This window comes from Heterocephalus glaber, unplaced genomic scaffold (assembly GCF_053883595.1).
Source record: "Heterocephalus glaber isolate CG9 unplaced genomic scaffold, H.glaber_assembly_v1.0 deba00000546, whole genome shotgun sequence".
Lineage (NCBI taxonomy): Eukaryota > Metazoa > Chordata > Mammalia > Rodentia > Bathyergidae > Heterocephalus > Heterocephalus glaber.
This window is the reverse complement of record NW_028258147.1, coordinates 18,308,178-18,321,656: the sequence shown is the minus strand read 5'-3', so window position 1 is coordinate 18,321,656 and position 13,479 is coordinate 18,308,178. Positions and strand designations below refer to the sequence as shown.

Genomic DNA, 13,479 nt, shown 5'->3' with positions numbered 1-13,479 from the left:
AGAGTCTCATAGTTACAATGACCCACGTTATAATATTTTTACTTTACAATGTACAAAAGCAATACATATTCAGTAGAAACTGTATTTAAATTTTTGATGTGTTTTCAGGCTAGTAATATACAATATGACTTGTATGATACTTTTAATCTGGGCACCAGTAGTGAACTGTAACTCTCAAGCAAGTAACAGATCATGAGGGTGAACAACTGATACTCGGTTGTGTACTGTGTTGCTAAGCAATGATGTTCCACAGGTTAAGTTAGTGATGGCAAAACCCATCATTGCAACTCCAAAACCTACTCCTTTATCCCAAAGTGCCAACACTGAAATTAAACCTGAATACTGAATTTTTAATTTAGAAAAAAACAATTTATATATTAACATCTTTTGTCTAAAAGAAAACATAAAACACATGTGCCATTGGTTTGCCACCGGGTAAGATAGATGAAAGTATATTTTTTCATTTACAATATTTTCAATTTAAGATGAGTTTATCTACACATAACATGACCATATATTTAGGAGCATCTGCATTGACTTCTTTTGCTAGCAAGAATAGGCATGAGAGGGCTGGGGATTTAGCTCAGTAGCGCTGAGCCTGCCTTGCAAATGCAAGGTCTTGAGTTTGATTCCCAGTACTGCAAAAAAAAAAAAAAAAAAGAAAAGAAAAAAAAAAAGAAAAGAAAAAGGAATAGGTATGAGAGACTTTACTCTGCCATTTCTGACTCTGAACAACATAACAACATGGTCCCAGTCCAATTTTTCATATTCACTTCCTCCTCTACTTTCTACAAATGGAGCAAGGAGTACTGTTCTTGTATTATGCCCCTCTGTGCTCATACTTTTCTCCTTCATATCTGCCAGTCAATGGCTCCTGTCTTTCTTTTTAAAAAATTTTAACTTTTATTAGTATATGTTTGCTGTACATAATGATTACATTTGTTGTGGGGATTGGTATACGTACACAACACATCTCAGTCTTTTTTCCCCCTTCCCTTTCCCTGCTTTTTTTTTTTTTTGCCAGCATTAGATTCATTTATCTTAAAAGGCTTTATAAAGTTAATTATCATACATACAGATTAATTGCCAGACTAAGAGGCCAAAAAAGCACAAATAAGGACTGGGGATTTAGCTCAGTTGTTCCGATGCTTGCCTTGCAAGGTAAGGTCCAGAGTTCAATCCCCGGTACCAAAAAACCCCAAAAAACAACAACAACAAAAATAAATAACACATAAGACAATTATAATAAATTAAGGTACATTTTTAGATACATTGTCCATGCTGGAGAACAATAGCTTTTCTTTCTCTTTTTTCCTATTGTGTATCTTTTATTTTGCACCTTAATTATATACTGAGTTTATCATGTAAGAGAAACCATGTGATATTTAAGATTGTGTGTCTGATTTACTTCACTTAACATTCTGGTCTCAAGGTGTGTCCATTTTTCTGCAAATGACTCAGGTTTATCCTTTATGGCAGAATAGTACTTTGTTGTGTATAAATACCAACTTTTCTTTATACATTCACCTGTTGATGGACATATAAGCTGGTTCCATGGTTTAGCTATTATGAATGGTGCTGGAATAAATATAGGTATGCATACATCACTGTGTATGATGTCTTTAACTCTTTAACTCTTTTGGAAAGGTACCTAGAAGGGAATAACTGTGTCAAACAGAATTTCTATATTTAGTTTTTTGAAGAATCTCCACACTGATTTCTATAATAGTTGTACCAGTTTACACTCCCACCAACGAGAAAGAGTTCTTTTTTCCCTGGAGCCTCTCCAGCATTTGTTATTGGTTAATTTTTTGATGATGGCCATTCTTTCTGGCATGAAATGAAATCTCAGTCTTGTTTTAATTTACATTTCCCAAATGGCTAGAGATGTTGAACACTTAATTGGCCTTTTGTATTTCTTCTTCTGAGAAATGTTTATTCATTTCAGTGCCCATTTTTAATTGGCTCTTTAAATTTTGGGGGGGGTCTAATTTTTTTGAGTTCTTTATATATTCTTTTTTCTTTTTTTGAGTTCTTTATATATTCTAAATATTAGTCCTTTGAGGAGTAGCTGGCAACATTTTTTCCCCATTCTGTAGGTTGTCTCTTCATTTTCTTGGTGGTTTCCTTTGTTGTTCAGAAGCGTTTTAATTTGATGTGATCCCATTTGTTACTTCTTGGTATTATTTCTTGTGCAACTGGGTTTCTGTTCAGAAAAATCTTTGCTTTTACCTATGTCTTCAAGAGTTTTTACCTATTTTGTTTTCCAGCAGATTAAGTTTTGTTTTTGTTTTAATATTTAGGTCTTTGATCCATTTTGATTTTAGTTTAGTGCATGGTGAAAGATTAGGGTCTAGGTTCAATCTGCAGCATGTGGATAGCCAGTTTTCTCACCACCATTTGTTAAAAGGACTATTTTTTTCCTCCAGCAAAAGCATTTGCACCGTCTATGAAAGATAAGGTAACTGAGTGTGCTTGGAGTTGTTTCTGCATCCTTTATTCTGTTCTACTGATCCACAAATCTGGTTTTTTTTTGTTTTGGAAAGTCTATGCTGTTTTGATCACTGTATAATATAACTTGAAGTCCAAGATTGTGATGTCCTTGCCTTGCCCTTGTTGCCCAGAATTGCTTTCGCTATTCTAGATTTCTTGTGGCTCCATATGAATTTTAGGATTGGAATGCTATTGGTATTTTGATTGGGATTATGTTCAATCCAAATAATAGTTATGGAAATAAGGACATTTTGACTATATTGGTTCTACCTATCCAGGAATTTTCTGATACCCTCTTTCCATTTTCTAATATCCTCTTTGATCTCCTTTTACACTTGATCTTAGCCAAAAGGCCGAGAAGCGATTCTTCGATCTTTTCCAGAGTGCTATAATTTTCATGGTAGAGGTCTTCTGCTTCCTTGATTAATTCCTAAACATGTCATTTTTCTTGATGCTGTTGTGAAAGGTATTGTTTCCTTAATTTCTCACTCAGTGAGTTTGTTATTGGTATACAGGAACCCTGTTGATCTTTGAATGTTGACTTTGTATCCTGCTATGCTACTGAATTTGGTTATTAATTCCAGGAGTTTTTTTATAGGAATTTTGGGGAGCTTCTTTGTAGAGGATCATGTTAGCTGCAAATAATGATAATTTAACATCTTTTCCTACCCATATTCCTTTTATTTCTTTCTTTTGTCTAATTGGTCTGCTAATGTTTTGAGAACTATGGTGAATAGAAATGGTGATAGTGGACATTCTTGTATTGTTCCTGACTTTACAAAGATTTCAGCTTCTCTCCATTTAGTATGATGATGACCATTGCTTTATCATACATGGCTTTCATCAGATTGAGATAAAGCCCTTCTATACTTATTTCCTTCAGGTTTTTTTTTTTTTTATCATGAATGAATGTTGGGTTTTGTCAAATGCTTTTTCTGTGTCTAGTGAGTTAATCATGTGATTTTTGTCTTTGCTTCTGTTTATGTAGTATATTACATTTATTAATTTGCATATGTTGAACCATTTCTGCTTCCTTGGAATGAGTCTCACGTGGTCATGGTATATGATCTTTTTGATGATTTGCTGCATTATCTTTGCCAGTATCATATTGAGGATTTTTGCATTTATAGTCATTAAATAGATTGGCCTGTAGTTCTCCTTTTTGGATGGGTCCGTTTTATGGTTTTGAAATCAGGGTAATGCCTTTTTCCAGAAATAACTTTGGTAGTACAGCTTCTCTTTCAATTTCATTAAAGCGTTTGAGATATATTGGCATTGGATCTTCTATAAAGTTCTTGTAGAATTCAGCAATGAATCTGTTAGGAACTGGGCTTTTCTTAGTTGGTAGTTTTTGTTACTTCTTCAATTTCACTGACTGATATTGAATTATTCAAAATTGTTATATCTTCTTGGTTCAGCTTTTGTAGTTCATATGTACCCAGGATTTTATCCATTTCTTTTGAATTCTCAATTTTAGTAGAATGTGATTTCTCAAAATAGTTACTGATGATCTTCTAGATTTCGGCAGAATCCATTGTGCTTTGCCTTTTTCATTTCTAATCACTTGGATTTGGATCTTTTCTTTCCTTATTTTGGTAAGATTGGTTTAAGGGTTTGTCTATTTTCTTTAATCTTTCAAAGAAAGATTTCTCTTCAATTCGTTGGTTCTTTGTGTGTGTTTTTTTCAGTCTCAATTTCAATAATTTCCTTCCTGATCTTTATAATTTCCTTTGGGTTTGAATTGTTTTTGTTTTTCTAGGACCTAAGGTGCATAATTAGGTTATTTATTTGAATTTGCTCTGTTTTTCTGGTGTTTGGAAATCACTGCTATAATCTTCCCTCTGAGGACTGCTTTCATTGTGTCATATAAGATCCAGTATATCATATATGCACTATCATTTGATTGTAGAAATTGTCTCATTTCCTCTTTAATTTAATCTGTGATCTGTTGATTATTTCAGAGGGTATTATTTACCCTCTTAAGTTTTTGAAGTTTCTGTGTTGACTTTTGCCATTGATTTCTAGTTTCATTTCACTATGATCTGATAATATACGTGAGATAATTTCAATTCTTTTGCATTTACTTAGGCTCAGTGTGGGCTAGTATGTGGTGTATTTTGGAGAAATTGCGATGTACTGCTGAGAAGAATGTGTATTCTGCTGTTGTTGGATGGAATACATTGTAGATAACTATTAAGTTCATTTGTTTGAAGGTTTGGTTCAACTCTGATATTTCTTTGTTGAATTTTTTTTTCTAATTGTTCTGTTTATTTGGACACGAAGGTATTGAGGTTCCTCATTACAATTAAATTGGTGTTTATCTGATTTTCTATGTCCATTAGTGTTTGTTTTATGAAGTCTGGTGTGCCAGTATTGGTGTGTATATCTTTATAATTTTTACTTTTTCCTATTGAATTGTTCCCTTAACCAGTATGTAGCAACTTTCTTTGTCTCTTCTGATAAGTCTTGGCTTGAAATCTACTTTGTCTGAAATTAGGATAGGTACTCCTCATTTTTTTCTAGGTTCTCATTGCATGAATATTGTTTTCTATCCTTTGATTTTTAATCTGTGTGTTTCTTTTTGAATTAAATTTGTTTCTTGTAGACTGTGTATCATAATATACAATATGTATTATACCAATCTGATTCTTTTTATTGGGGAATTGATACCATTAACATTGAAAAGCACATGCTTGCTCAAACAACCCATAATGTAATTATGCTATTTGTAAAATAATCATAGAATTTCTAACAGAAATAACTCACAGTGTCCTTTAGTTGGCACAGTATGGTAGAGGAACAAAAGATTAGCATGGTGTGGTGCTATTTTTTTTCTGCCTTGTCACTCTCTCTGGGACTGAAGCAAGGCCTACACCAAAGGACCCTCCAGAGTCTGAGAAGCCCTCACACCTAATGAACACCTGATGTGTTTGTTAAAGTGAGTTAAGTTTAATTATCCATTAAAAAGATATTATATATAAATATTATGCATTAATTCTTATTTTTAAATTTCATCATAGTGTTATGCAGATTGAACATTAGTTATAAGATTGAACATTAGTATTAATGTCTAAATTTAACTTTTAGTTGTTTACATTTAGCAAGTCAGAGAACATGATATTGAGGAGAAAAAAGGATTCTTTTTTGTTGCCTTACTTTGTATTTCCTTGCATAAAGAGGCAATTTATGTTCTCTGTGACTCTCCTTTCGAGTTAGTAACTTAAGATGAATACTACATGAGAATTAGCACAATTTATATCTTGAAACTACACTAGGGATGAAAACCAATGAAGAATTTCATCACTTTAAAATATTTGGTAATCATTAACATAATGCTTAAAATGGTTATCAGTATTTAATAATTCTTTGCTATTTGGATAGTACTGCTTAAATTTGCCTAGGAAAAGTTGTTTCTTCAATGAGGAGCAAAAATACATAAATTATGTACTTTGGTGATTCTCCGTCCAGTATAGGCATAGAAATCAGACACACCTGTAAGCAAGGACTCATCAGTAAAATTGTCATTACTTACTTAATTCAGTTATTTTTCTGATATAATTTAACTCATTCTCTTAGACTAATTAGAATAATAATGTGTTTCATGCTGTTTTCCTAAATTAACATGAGCCCCACTATATTAGTTTGTTCTTCATTACCATGGCAAAATTCCTGAGGGTGAGTAACTTGTAGAGAAAAGAAGTTTATATTGGCTTAGGGCTCTTGACTGAAGCTGAGGGCCCAGATCTAGTGATGAACTCTTGCTGGCAGCATCCCAAAATAGTGCAGGGCAGCACATAGCAAGAAACAGGGAATTTGCATGTGTGTCTCTATCCTCTGGTCTCTCTTCTTATGGAGGTTCCAGGTCGACAACCTTATTAGTCCTAATCATCTCCCAAAGGCTCACCAGTAAACATTAAAGTTCATTTCCATTCTCATAATACCTCACAATGGGAATTATATTTCAACCCAAGAACACGTAGGGGGTACACTCAAACCATCACATCAGCCTGTCTTATAAAATTGTTATAATAAAAGGAGAAAAAGAGGACTTAGTTATTTAAAAATCAGCAGAAAAAAAATTGGTAATTTAAACCATATACCATATTTCTACTCCCATATACCTGAAAGATTTTTTCAAGGAGCAAGGGTAGAGATGGATTGGAAAACGAAGGGTGAAGTTTAAATTAACTCATAATAAATGCAGGTGATTCTGAAAACATCTTCTGCTGGAATAATTCCTAAGAAATATATAAGTATGTGCATAAAAACCTGAAGGGCAATGTTATGAAGTATACTGATTGATTAACTTAAAATCTATTAATTTATTAAAAATTTATTGTACATTAAAAATATTTTAAAATTTATCATAACATTAAATATTTTCCTATGATGAGAAATCAATTATAATGTGAATTACTCATACCTATGGCTGTCATATTTTTATTTTTTACTTAAATATTTTTAAACTTATCAAAAATAAATGGGATTTTGTTAATTTAAAACATGTTTTAAAAAAATATGTTTTTAAAAACATGTTTTAAAACATGTAACAAATTCTAAATAAGTTACAACACAACAAACTTAGGAAAGGTGTATCAATATGCAAATATTATCAATGTAAGATTTTATATGAGAAAATGAGATTGGTTTTATAAAGCCTGAAGACAAATGTCAAAAGGACAGTTTGTATAAAGAGAAACATGCCTAAAAAGATTGTTCTCATACTGACCAATACTTACTTTCTAGTTCAGTAAGCATATATATGGTCAACAGGCATCTGAAAGTACACATTTATTTCTATTAAAAATCCTGTCAATAGGGCCAGGGATTTAGCTCAGTGGTTTTGCCGCCTGCTGTGCAAGCACAAGGACCTGAGTTCGATCCCCAGTACCAAAAAAAAAAAAAAAAAAAAAAATCCTGTCAATTATATAGTTGTGAAAAATACAACATAGTCCCACCTGTGTCAAAAGCTTCAACATGAATTTAAAAGCTATTTATTTTAAAAGACCATAAATTTTAATAGTTCTTTGTGTCATTACAAAGCAAAACCCAGTATGTGTCTTTATTTATAGATAACCACATGGAATTCCATACTCAGAACAAACAAAATTTCCATTGCCTTCCACTTGCATAATTTAAACTCCACTTTTCCTATCAGTCACAGACAACAGTTTGAGCTCAGCCTGAGCTTTTTGAAGGAGAGCTGCGCCATCAGCTGGTCTTCTGAATGTGGAGAGGTTAAGAAAAGGTGTTGCTTCTTAATTCCTTCCTTCCCCTTTGCTCTGCAACATGGGCCTCTTGGGACTCCAGGGAACCAACCCTAGGCCCCTTTGCTAAATGCCAAAGATCTGTGTAATCTTAAGAAGCAAGACAAATTTTCCAGTTCAGATTATTTCATGGTATTATGTAGTAAAAATTAGCAACAAAAACCCCCAACACTTAAAAAAATTTTCTTTTTTAAATGTCAGTTTAAGGTCTTGTTAAAAACTTAAAGTTATGGTAAAAAATGAAAACAAAGCCTTTGTAAATAGGGAAGGGTGGAGAGGTGGAAGGGAGGGCAGGGGAATGGGGAAAAAAATAAGAACCAAGATACATCATGTAAAGGTACAAATTCCCAATGATGAATGTCATCATGTTGTATACCTAAAATGTACCAATAGACTTAATGAATTGAAAAAAGATTAAAGTAATCATTTATCAATGATTTTAGTCCATTGAATTACATTTTACACTGCAACAATAGTAGGGAAAAGTGGTCTTAAGATCAGTTAGACCTAATCCAAGACTGCATTACTAGATATGAAGCACTAGATAAGTATATCAAAGATTCTTTTGAATATTATTTTCTCTCAAAAATAAAATTGTATAATAGTAAAATTGTTATCGCATAAAGTTACTGAGAGAACTAAATGAAAAAACACATAAATGGGTCAGCACATGAGAAATTCAATGCAAATTAATGTATGGCATTTAGTTTATTCTGGGTTTGCTTCAGATTAGAAAACAATACAAGAACAACCATGCGTGTTTCATGTCTCCGTGACTTAAAATACTACTTGTTTTACAAAGAAAAAAAATTCTTAATTTTTGCAGGAAGCTATAAACGTCAAAGCTGTAAATGTGCAGATTCAGTAGTCTATTAGGACAATGACTTGTACTTACCTTGTTGCTGAAATGATAGGTCACTTCTGTGTGGGAAATAAATCAATGAAATTCCATGGCTTGCTTTTTTTTTTATTAAATTCTTTTATTGGTACATTGTAGGTATACAACACAATTACATTTCTCATTGGAAATTGTACCTTTACATAATGCATCTTGGTTCTTATTTTTTCCCCATTCCTAGCTCTCCCTTCACCCCCTCCACCCTTCCCTATTTACAAAGACTTTATTTCCATTTTTTCCATTTCTTAGCATTTTTCCTTTCCCTTCTTTCCTTTCCCCTGCCCCTCCCACTACCCCTACCCCTTTGGACCTTTTCTTCCTATTTTACATTTTCCATTATTCATTCTAATCATTGGTACATTGTAGGTATGCAATATAATGACATTCATCATTGGAAATTTGCACCTTTACATAGTCTCTCTTGGTTCTTATTTTTCACCCTTGCCCAGCCCTCCCTTCAACCCCTCCATTCCTCCCTATTTACAAAGATTTTGTTCCTATTTTTCCATTTTCTCATATTAATCCCATTCTCTTCTATCCTTTCCCCTACCCCTCCCACTTCCTTCCCCTTTGCCCCTTTTCTTCCTATTTCACATTACCTACTATACATTTTAGTCCTTATTTACACTTTTAGTTTCTCACACCAGAGAAACTATTCAATATTTATATGTCTGTCCTATTTATTTCACTTAAGAGTATTGCCTCAATGTGCATCCATTTAGCTATAAATGTCTCTAATTTCTCATTCTTTATGGCTGAGTAGTACTCCATTTTATTTTTAAAAATCACATTTTCTTTATCCAGTCTCCAGTTGATGGGCATTTGGGCTGTTTCCAAGTTTTAGCTCTTACAAACTGTGCTGCTATGAACATGGGTGCACATATATCACTGTGGTATGATTCTTTTAATTCTTTGGGGAAGATCCCCAGCAGTGGAATAGCAGGGTCAAATGGGACTTCCAGTCCTAGTTCTTTGAGGTATCTCCATACTGATTTCCACAGTGGTTGCATCAGTCTACACTCCCACCAGCAGTGGAGCAGGGTTCCTCTTTCCCCACAGCCATGCATGGCTTGCTTTTGACACCACAGGAGGGGCTTGAAAATAATTGTTTTTTTTTTCTCATACAGTGATATCTCTAAGTGCATGCTATTCAACCTGGACCAAAATGCCATTTAGGGCTGATAAAGAAAGGAGAATTTAGTTCATCTTTTTCTGAGAACTCTTGAAAAACTTTCTGCTTTCTGTTTTGCCTATGTTGTTAGAAATTTCAGTAAAGGAAATAATGAAAAGTGAATCCCCAGGAAATTTAAGGCTTTTAGAAGAATTAGAGACTACTGAGATTTAAAAAAGTAATTCCTTCAAACCATTCTATTAAATAAAAGATTTAACAGAACTCTTTCTTTAAATCTCTAACTTTGCTCTGAAAGTGTTCTTTTGTTAGCATTTAAAAATTTGTCTTGAACACTTTTTTTACATGCACATAATTTAGTCATTTCACCCATCGTGCCTCTGTCCCCTCTGGCCTAGTTTCATGTGCTTTCTTTGGGGGGTGGGGTGGGCAGGTTCATTATGTATAATATATTTTGATCATATTCATGCCCCCTATTACTTTTCTGTATATCCCCTATTTCTCCACCTTCTTCTCTTCCTCTTGTCAAATAATAGTCTCCCTTTTACTTTCTTGTCATCTTTTTTAGATTCTACATATTAGGGAGAACATGTGATACTTGTCTTTCAGAGTCTGGCACATTTTATTGCAGATCGTTAAGTTAGTTAGAAATTATTATCAGGCAGACAAGGCTGGGCCCTCAACATATGAAACAATTGAGGCACATTCACTGGTTAGCATTATAAAAAGAGAAAAGATACTGCATCCATATACTTCCCCTGGGGATAAATAGCAATGATTGATACTCTAAATAGGTGTCAATCTCCCTATCCCATTTCCTTTCAGGAAATTCCTTGTATGCTTGCTACATGACTTGTTTTCCCTTTTGATCTCCATTTTATCAATATTACCTGGGTGGGTGACTGTACTTGTAATCTTATTGGTTGATCAGGTTTTGTCCCACCTTATGGCCACCTTGTGATTTTTCCATTGGATCATATAGTTTTGACCCACTTTGTACCCTCCTCACCTCATGGCTTTGCCCTATAAAACACCTTTGAGAAGTGAGGCGGGAGGGCAACCCACTTTCTGGTTCCCCTTCTTTCTCTCTTAGAAGCCATCTTTCTCTCAATAAATTGTTTCCTATGCTTAACCTCCATTGTTCCTAGAATTCACTCTTGATTTTAGAGAACACAAACTTGCGTTTTGGATATCTAGTAGGTTGGGAGTTATAATAGTTCACTTGTTTGGATTATTTTTGCTTATTTGGATACTTGCTGCCGTGTATCAATTTCATTCAATGTGATGACTTCTAGATCCATCCAGTTTTTCTGCAAATGACAAAAGTTTTTTGTTTTTGTTTTTTTTGGCTGTATGACACTCCATTGTGTATATAGACCATGTTTTCTTTTTCTTTCTTTTTTTTATTGGAAAAAAATTGTATTTTGGAAGAACTCACTACATAAGGTGACAGAATTCCACAATCAAATTACATGAAAATATACATTGCAATTTCTTTGTACAATAGGTGAGGAAAAATCTGCAGTGTAGAAGAATAGAGGCAAAGAAATATGAAAGACTAAGAAGGGTATGAGGGCAAACAGCATTTTTAATTATTAAACCCAGAAATAAAAAGCCAGTAGTTATGCATGCTTTATTTATCCACCCTTAATATTGAGCAATTGAGGGCAAAAATAAAACCAAACAAGAGTTTGGCATTGTTTGGGGTAAATTTCAGTAAGCTGAATTTAGAACCAACCGTTTTTATTTTCAGTTCTTGGGGATAATGACTGGGATCAAGGGCTCTCAATGGCCAAAAAATGCTATTGCTACATCCAATCCAAGGGTGCAACTAGAATACAAAAAGGACAAAGCACCTAGTGATGACCACTCCTCTGGTGTGATCATTAAAAATCAAGTAACTGCTTATTAACTGTTTCAGTATTTGAACTAAATGACTTAAGAACTTTCTGGCAGATGGAAGAGACAAAAGCAAAAAGGAGTGTGTCAAAACAAAGAAGATAGAAAAGTTTAGTAAGTGAAAGGAGTTTAATGAAGCCTTAATGGTTCAAAGGAAATTAAATGGAAACTTTTAATCCTAATTGCTTTTCATCTGACATACTTTAAGGAGTCTTTTAAAACTGATAAACAATGAATAAGGAAAGAAAACCTGCTAAAATCTTTTAGAATTTACACTATTCTTATTCTACTACAAGAAAGCATTATTTGGTACAAGGTGTATATGTGGATGTACATGAACAGCATATATATTATCCGGATCATGTTGTGCTACGTACAGGTCTTTACAGTTCTTCCTGAAGGTTAAAACAGTTCATCAGAATTCAAAATGTGTAATCATCTGAAAGTTGGCACTTGTTAGGCTCTTGTCAGCATTGATGACTGGCATGTTTTATTGCAGCCCAGTTCCAGCTAGTGTTTGCCAACTTGTTACAACAGAAGTCCAGCCATAGGTGGGTAGAGCGCAGGAAAACAGTGTCATGTTTCTCAATTGGAGACCCTGAAATAAGTGAAATTTCTAGCTACTGAATAAATGTCACTCAAAAGCAGTTTCTTGGCTTTTTCTTACACAGCGGGCAACTTTCCTTTTAAATTCTCCATCTCTGTCTTCCCTCCATTCTTTCGCAGCATCCACATTAGCAGGTGAGTCGCCATTAGGGTCTGCCAGCATCAAAATGATACTAATCATGATGGTTTCCACAGTGTGGATAGGGAGCCAGCGTTCCTCTGGTTTTTCATAACCATATTTATCCTTACCAGGTTCATGAAAAATAGAAATGCAAACATCTCCATTTTTATCAACATTGGGGTGCCAGATTTCTGTAATGAATTTCATTTTAGGAGGGCAGAGGGGATAATCTTTTGGGAAAGTGAGATGGGCCTTCAAAATACCACTTTCATGAAGTGTATCAGGAGGACCAATAATAAGGACTTCTCACCTGTAGAGATCATTGTCATCTATTAAACCTGCTGAAAAGCCTTCCACTGGATTTTTGTTGAGTTCTGCCAGCTGTCTTCGCAGGAGCAGCTCCGATTGCAGCTCCGTCATCCTCCCCGCCCAGGGCCCGGGCTGGCGCCGGGGCTTCTGAAGGTCTGGGACAGGCTCTGGGGGCCGCTGGAGCTGGGTGTGCTGAGGAACCTGGGCCCCCGACCTACCAGAGCGCCGAAGCCTAAGGAGGCCGGCCTGGGGCAGCGGGAGCAACGTTTTGCTGCCCTAGACCTTCTTCTCTTTTCTGTTTTTAGTTTTTCAGGTACCACCATATTGATTTCCTTAGTGGATTTAGTGATTTACCTTCCCACTAGCAGTGTAGAAGTGTTCTTTTTTCCCATGTCTTTGCCAGTATTTATTGTTTTCTGTATTCTTGATAGCTATTCTGATTGGAGTGAGATAGAATCTCAATGTAGTGTTGGTTTGCATTTTTCTAATGGCTAAAGATGTTGAACATTTTTTCACATACTTATTGGCCACTTGAACTTTTTTTTGAGAAGTTTCCATTCAATTCTTTTGCCCATTTATTGATTTGGCTATTAGGTTTTTTGGTATTAAGTTTTAAAACTCTTTGTATATACTAGATAGTAATCTTTTCTCAGAGAAGTAGTTGGCAAAGATTCTCTCACCTTCTGTAGATTGTCTCTTCACTCTAGTGATTGTTTCCCTCACTATTCAGAAACTTTTTAAAACTGATATAGTTTCA

General features: G+C 34.4%; 1 pseudogene; it reads right to left on the bottom strand.

Annotated features, from left to right (window-relative positions):
• Window positions 1–12,130: 12,130 nt before the first annotated feature.
• On the bottom strand, window positions 12,131–12,916 carry LOC101722860 (ubiquitin-conjugating enzyme E2 G1 pseudogene; annotated as a pseudogene).
• Between the last annotated feature and the right edge of the window lie 563 nt (window positions 12,917–13,479).